The following is a 7,225-nucleotide window of genomic DNA, read 5'->3' on the forward strand; positions in this document are numbered from 1 at the left end:
CGTCCGTATCCACTGTGCTAAGTGGCCCTATGCCACCTGTGGCAGCTGCGCGCATCTGGTCCATGGCATGTGTAACCTGCACCAGGCTCCTGCCCCATCCTGGCAGCAGTGGGCCATCTCATGCTGCATACTGACACATCTTCGGGTGAGCAGGGATGTGCCGGTGTCTGGCGGTTGACAGCTGTTGTGTACAAGTACAGCCGGGTGTGATGATGATGTCTCTCCCTGCGCCTGGCTGCCCTGTCTCTCCTTATCTCCCTGCACAGTCCTTCCAATGCACCTGTCAATGCCATTACACAAAGCCGCAACTCTGTCATGTAATGATTGTGTGCACCCAATTGATGCTGTATTGATCTTATTCCTTTTACTTGCAGGCACTGTGCTTTCAGCATGCTGCCTTCAAGGCCCGAGACACCATGTCTTCGTCAACAGGAGCAGTGCTGGCGGAGGGCCGTGCCCTGCATCACCACCCACTCCCTTCTCCGGATTGCACAGGGGACTGTGTTATCGGCTGTCCTGCACGCTGCCTCTGGACTGGCTGTGCCTCTCCTGCTGTGTCTGTTGCCTCTGCCTCCAGTAGTGGTAGTGGTGGCATTATGTTGCTCTGTCTGCATGGTGCAGGGTTTGCTGGTCTCGCTTCGCCCTGCTCCTCCTGCCCTGCCTCATCCTCATTTTCTGGTGTGTCCTCCCCTTCTAACACGGTTTCCTGTGTTGTTGGTGATGCTTTGAATTTAAATGCACACAATAATTCTGTGTCCTGTCTTGCATTTGTAATGCATTACAGTTTACAATTTTCAATTCACATAATATGATCATAATCTGATCATCTGTTCTTAGAATGTGCACCAGAGGTTCGATTTATATATCGAAAAGGAGGGGAGACAGGGGTCAACCCTGTCTCATCCCTCTATGAATATTAAAACTCCTTGTCAAGGAGCCATTTAGGAGGATTTTGGCGGTAGGGTGCTAGTATAAATTTTGCCTTACCCTGATAAACACAGTACTAAAACCCATAGTGCCTAAGACAGCCCAAAGAAATACCCAGCTGATACGATCAAAAGCCTTGGCGGCGTCCATAGTGATCACCGCCAATGGGATCGATGGAGCAACTGCTAGGTCTATTGTTCCTATTAGTGACAGCGTGAGTTCTTGTATTTGTCTCTTCGGGACAAAACCTCTCTGATCTATATGTCTCAACTGGGGGCCACCTTGGAAAATCTCCCAGCCAAAATGCCAGTATAAATTTTATGATCTACATTTAGTAGGGAGATTGGTCGATATGAATCAGGCCTCTTGGGGTCCTTGGCCAGTTTTAAAATCAAGGTGATAATGGCCTCTCTCCAAGAAATATAGGTCAGCCGCCCTTCTTCCTTATAGACTGAATTCAATTGAGCTTTCATTTCCAGCACTATCTCGTCAACTATCAACTTATAGATCTCGGCCGGTACGGAGATAGGGCCTGCCGCCTTTCCGTTCTTCATATGTTGAAGCTGCTCTCTTATTTCCCCCTCTGTGATGGGGGCGCCAACCTTGTTCCTACCCTCTATTGTTAGGGCCGAGAGGCCTACGTCGTTTAATCTGCGTTCAGTAGGGAGATTGGCCGATATGAATCAGGCCTCTTCGGGTCCTTGGCAGGTTTTAAAATCAAGGTGATAATGGTCTCTCTCCAAGAAATAGGGGTCAGCCCTTCCTCCTTATAGACTGAATTAAATTGAGCTTTCATTTCCGGCACTATCTCGTCAACTATCAACTTATAGATCTCGGCCGGTACGGAGATAGGGCCTGCCGCCTTTCGGTTCTTCATATGTTGAAGCTGCTCTCTTATTTCCTCCTCTGTGATGGGGGCGTCAACCCTATTCCTACCCTCTATTGTTAGGGCCTGGAGGCTTACGTCGTTTAACCAACACTTCAAGATCTCTTCATCTGGGCTCTCTGATTCTGCATATAGCTCCGAAAAAAGTGAAACCACACTTTACTGTATTTCCTCCTCTTTGTTCGTAATATCCCCCTTGGGGTTAATAGCCAGCTCCCCAATGTGATTTCTCGCCCTCTCAGCCCTTGACTTCCAGGCTAGTAGTGCTTGTTTTTTCACCGTACTCAAAATGTTGCATGCATCCAGTGGCCCACCTTTCCCTACATTTTATATCTAGTTTAATCTCATAATTGAATCTGGCTGCCTCCAGCTTTTTCAAAATCTCCTCCCTGTATTGTACATTTAGTACCTCCTGTTGCATTCTTCCTTCTAGTGTCCCGATATCTTCCTCCAACTTCTTTAGCTCAGCCCTTTCTTTCTTATTCTTAAACGAGACCTGACTGTGTAAGACTCCCCAAAGATAAGCTTTAAAAGTTTCCCAAGTGAGCCAATTGGTACCGAATGGGTGTTAATCAGAAAGAACTCTAGAGTTATTTTCTTCAGAAGGACAGCCTCATCTGGATCTAATAAAATAGATCTTTTCAAAGTCCATCTCGAATTGTTCCTCAAATTAACCCCCTTCAATAAAATACTGACCACAGCATGGTCAGAAATATATCTCCAGAGAGTATAAGAATCTCTTTTTATTTCCCAGCCTACTCTCTATTTACTAACAGATAGTCCAGTCGTGATAAATGGTGATATTTTTTGCTATGAAAAGTGTAACCTCTTTTGCCTTGAATTAAATATCTCCAGGGGTTGACCAAACCCAATTCAATTAACATATGTTTAAGTGCCTATCTTGTCTTTGGATCTTGGGATAGGGCCCCCATCCTACTCGTAGACCTATCTAAGGTTGGGTCTAAAAGAGTGTTAAAATCACCCCTTATAATTAAAGGTTCTGTTACTCCAGCTAGCATGAATTGCAAGTCTACTATGTACTGGGGGTGCTCCACATTTTGACCATAAAAACCTGCACACACAAATTCGGAACCCAAGCATTTGAGAGTGGCCAGAACCCATCTACCTGAACTGTCAGTTTTAGATGAGATGATCTCAACTCCTGACCCTTTGATGATTATTGTTGCAACTCCATTAGAGTATTCTGATTGGTCTGAAGCAACATATAGACCCCTGCTATAAGTGGCTCTCTTGTATAATGATTACATGGGCTTTGGAATCTTCCAAATACCTCATTACCAATCTCTGTCTATTTTTTGATCTTAGGCCATTTACATTCCAACTTACGATTTGTAAATTATTATCTATCTCAGCCATTTGTTTTAAAGTGCACCAGCTTTCTTGAACCCAAGGATCTCAGATTCTCTATTTTAAAAGTGAACCCTAATGATATGTCAAAAGAGGGCAGATGTTTTTATTTTCTCCCACTGCTCCCCACCCTGTGCCCTACCCTGCCCACTTTTACCCATAACCCCCCTTGAAGAACCCTCCCAAAACTATCAGGCAGGAAGCATGTTGGAACCACAGGAGGAAGGGGGCTTGTCTCGTAGAAACTCAATAGTTGAACCAAGCCACCCCCTCGTCCCACTCCTCTATCTCCACCTGGTATGTGTGACTGTATATACATTTATTTTTATGTTTTTATATGTGTATATTTTTTTTAAAACATTTTATTTCACTCTTTAACTCATCCTTCGACTAACTTAATGACTCATTTACTCAGGAACCCCACCTTTCCTTATGCTGTCTATCAGACTGTCTGCCTCTTCTATGGACCGCATTTGATTGCTCCACATGACAAGGAGCATAGCTGGACATTTTACCTGGGCCTTAGCATCCAGATTGTTTAGCTCTCCCATTCTTTTACCCAGTTCCCATTGTTTCTGGTCCGTTGTGAGCCATACATCTGATTTTATGGTAAACCTGTACATTTGGGGTCTCGTGAGGAACATGGCAGCCGCAAGGTAAATGGTTGCGGATCACCGGGAGAAGGAGGTGCACACAATGGGGTTTTCCAGCATCCCACGCCAACCCTCACCCACCGCAGCATAATATTCTGAACAGGCTAAAAGCTTTTCGAACCGGAATAATGACTTCTTCTTCCTTTCTGGCTCACCGAACTGAGGGGCATATTATCAAGGACAGGCGATACATTATCGCCGCTTTTATCGGCAGGAAACGGCCGATAAAGCGGCGATAATGGCCTTGATAATACGCTCTATGAATTCCAATCGAAGCCCATGTTAGATGTGAACACATTTAACATGGGCTTCGATTGGAATTCATAGAGCATATTATCAAGGCCATTATCGCCGCTTTATCGTCCGTTTCCTGCTGATAAAAGCGGCGATAATGTATCGCCTGTCCTTGATAATATGCCCCTGAATGATTCCAAGCCAGGCGATTCAGGCGTGCTTTGTCTGCAACAATGGAAGGAGAACGCCAATGTGGCTGAAGGCAGCGAGATTGTTGTGGCGTCTCAGAGCTGCACGGGAACTGATGGGCAGAGTCAGTACAAGTCTATGCGAGCCACATACAGTATCTCCGGTCTGTTTGGAGAGAAAACTCGTGCCCATTTAATTACACTGTCTCGTGGGGCCCCAGCAGGATGGTGAGGGTTGGAAGGGCTTGAGTGAAGATCCAACATGGTACTTTCCCCTTACGGAGAAGGTGAGTGTGACGTCTGCAGAGAAGGTTGGTGAGACCTCTGGTGTAATTCCGGATAGAATTTCAAGGTACACTCTGCGCACCAGGGCACGTGGCACTTTGGGGAAATCTACTGGGGTAAGTCACAATTTCAAACTAGTCCCAGCTAAGGTGGCCCCCGGGGATATCACCGCTGGTACCATTCCCCCAAAGGTTGTGAGCGTAGGAAAAGCCACTAGACAGCCAGGGAAAAGCCCACGCGGAAGGGGGAAAAAATCTCTCCTTTGCAAGTTAAAGTTACCCTATCTCTAAAAACATACTTTAAAGTTCTAACACACTTAATGGCGTCAGGAGATACAGGAGGTAAAACGACAGGGGAGCCTTTGAATTCACCGATGGAGTCTGAGAGAAGGGAGGTCATCTTTATTATGCCTGATACCAGCACAGGAAAAAAGATACAAAGGGGCCAAGAAATAGGAAGGAACTATGGAGTTGAAGAGACTCAGTTTCAGGTTACAACACAGAATATGTTTAGTGTGTTGACTCTTAAGGACGAAGAAGCAATTGAGGAAGGGCCCCAGAAAGTCAATGGTGGAAAGGGTCCCAATGTACAATCAGAAAATCTGTTAACACCATCGAGTCTGTTAGCACAATCCAAGCCTTCATTGGCACCCCAGTCTATGCTAGAAATCCCAGATGTTCCACTGCTTCTAATCTTCTGTAACTTAAAGAAGAGCTTAACCCCTTGCGTGCGGGGCATATTTTCCGCCTGTGCTGACTCCGCCTTGCGCTGGCGGAGTCATGACGGAACGGTTCCGTCATCAGCACAGCTCAACCGATGCTGATGACGGAACCGTTCTGTCATCAGCATGGAAGGGGTTAAAAGTTGGTTTAAAACATCAGAGGCAAACCAAGCAGACATTCAAGCTTCCTGTACAGTACTTGCACAAAAACTAGATGATGTGGTTGCTCGGACAGGGAAGCTAGAAGAGGAAGCAAGCCTGATGCGGAAGGACATCTCCAAAAATACCAAAGGTATAGAGGCATTGATTGAAGAAAATGTTAGCCTTAGGGAGGATCTGGAAAGAATAGAAAACCACTCCAGAAGAAAAAATCTCCTGATTCTAAACATTCCAGAAGCAGAGGAGGGGGTCAACCTTAAAGCCTTAGTGATTAAACTGCTAATGGAGACAGTCCTAAAGGATAGACCGGATATCAACCTAGATCAGGAAATACAGTGGGTACACAGGGACCCATTCAAGAGGAACCCACAGTGGCAGAAGCCATGAACATTTTTTGATAAATTACCTATCATATACAGTTAAAGAAACCATCTAGCTGGCCACACTGAGAAATGGTCCTTACGAAAACCTGATTTCCTGAACTAATAATTAAGTTATCCTTATGCACACCTTGTGGCCTATAAGGTAGGGTGCATAATTAAAAGTGGAACATGTTTCATGAGGAAAAAGATAGAAATGTGATGTCCCTCCCCACCCTGTAACTCGGAACAGTAAGAAAGTTTTATTGGTCATATGAAAGTAAAAGTATGGATTATATTCTTTAATCTATAACTTTGTACTTGTACAGGCTACAAACTCCTTCCATGCATAATGGTTATATTTAATGAAAATCCAATCCAATGGCGAAGTCAGATTTTTATTAAAAATATAGTGGAAATGTAACTTTTAGAAAGTTACCTTTACCCTGCATGAAGCTGCAGGAGGCTAATTTGCATTTTCTCTCCAGCAATTGCCCATGCTTGGCCCGAATGCGGTGTGAAAGAGGTGTGAAAACTGGTCCACATGCAGAAATAATGGTCAGGGTGTGTGGGGGGGCTTCCCTTACAGGTAGACCAGTTAGTGTGGACCCAGGAACTTCATTAACTTTAAAAAAGTCAGCCCTTTCAGAAGTAAATGTAAGGGCAGAACGGGAGGAACCAGCTTTTAATCCATAGTTAGGTGGGCGACAAACCCGGTGGGAGTGGAGCTACTCCCAGAACAGGTTTTGAGTGACCACAGGGAAAGTGACTGCTCATTACCTTGGCTACACCTCAGGATGGGCACACAGGCTCTGCACAAATGGAAAAGGGTTTCCTCATCTTGGATTTTGGGGAAAAAGATGCACTGTGGGATTGTTTGCAGTAGGGCAGAATCTGTTTCCCATCCTCTAGCTTGTGCCAGGCATAAATGTGGTACCCAAAGGCACCATCCTCAGAACACTTTCTGGACCTGGGAAAGATCAGAAATGGACTGGACCTGCTATCTGTGACCTTGGAGGTAGGCTCAGAAGGACGTCTCTCCCTTGTTCCCTGGAAAAAGTGAACTCCAAGGGTCAGTTGTTTGACCTCTTGCATGGCTATGGGGACACAGAAGCTTACTTACTTACTTATGCCTGTTATGCCTCCTGGGGTATAGGCCATCAACCAGGACTCTCTAGCCATCTCCCTCCTGTGATTTTCCTTCAATTTGACACCAGGTGTAGCCCATCTCCTTGCAGTCAGCCTCAAGGCCTCGATGGTAGGTGTTCTTAGCCTTCTTCTTTTCCTATTCCCTTGATTGTTCCAGATGAGGGCTTGCCTGTTGGTGTTTCATGTGGGTTTACGGAGAGAGTGACCTAATCAGCCCTAGCATCTTTTCATGATTTCATCATGTGCAGGGAGTTGGAAAGTCTGCTGCCATAGGTTTTTGCTGCTGATGGTGTTCG

The sequence above is a fragment of the Lissotriton vulgaris genome, chromosome 3_1 (assembly GCF_964263255.1).
Source record: "Lissotriton vulgaris chromosome 3_1, aLisVul1.2, whole genome shotgun sequence".
In the NCBI taxonomy this organism is placed as follows: Eukaryota; Metazoa; Chordata; class Amphibia; order Caudata; family Salamandridae; genus Lissotriton; species Lissotriton vulgaris.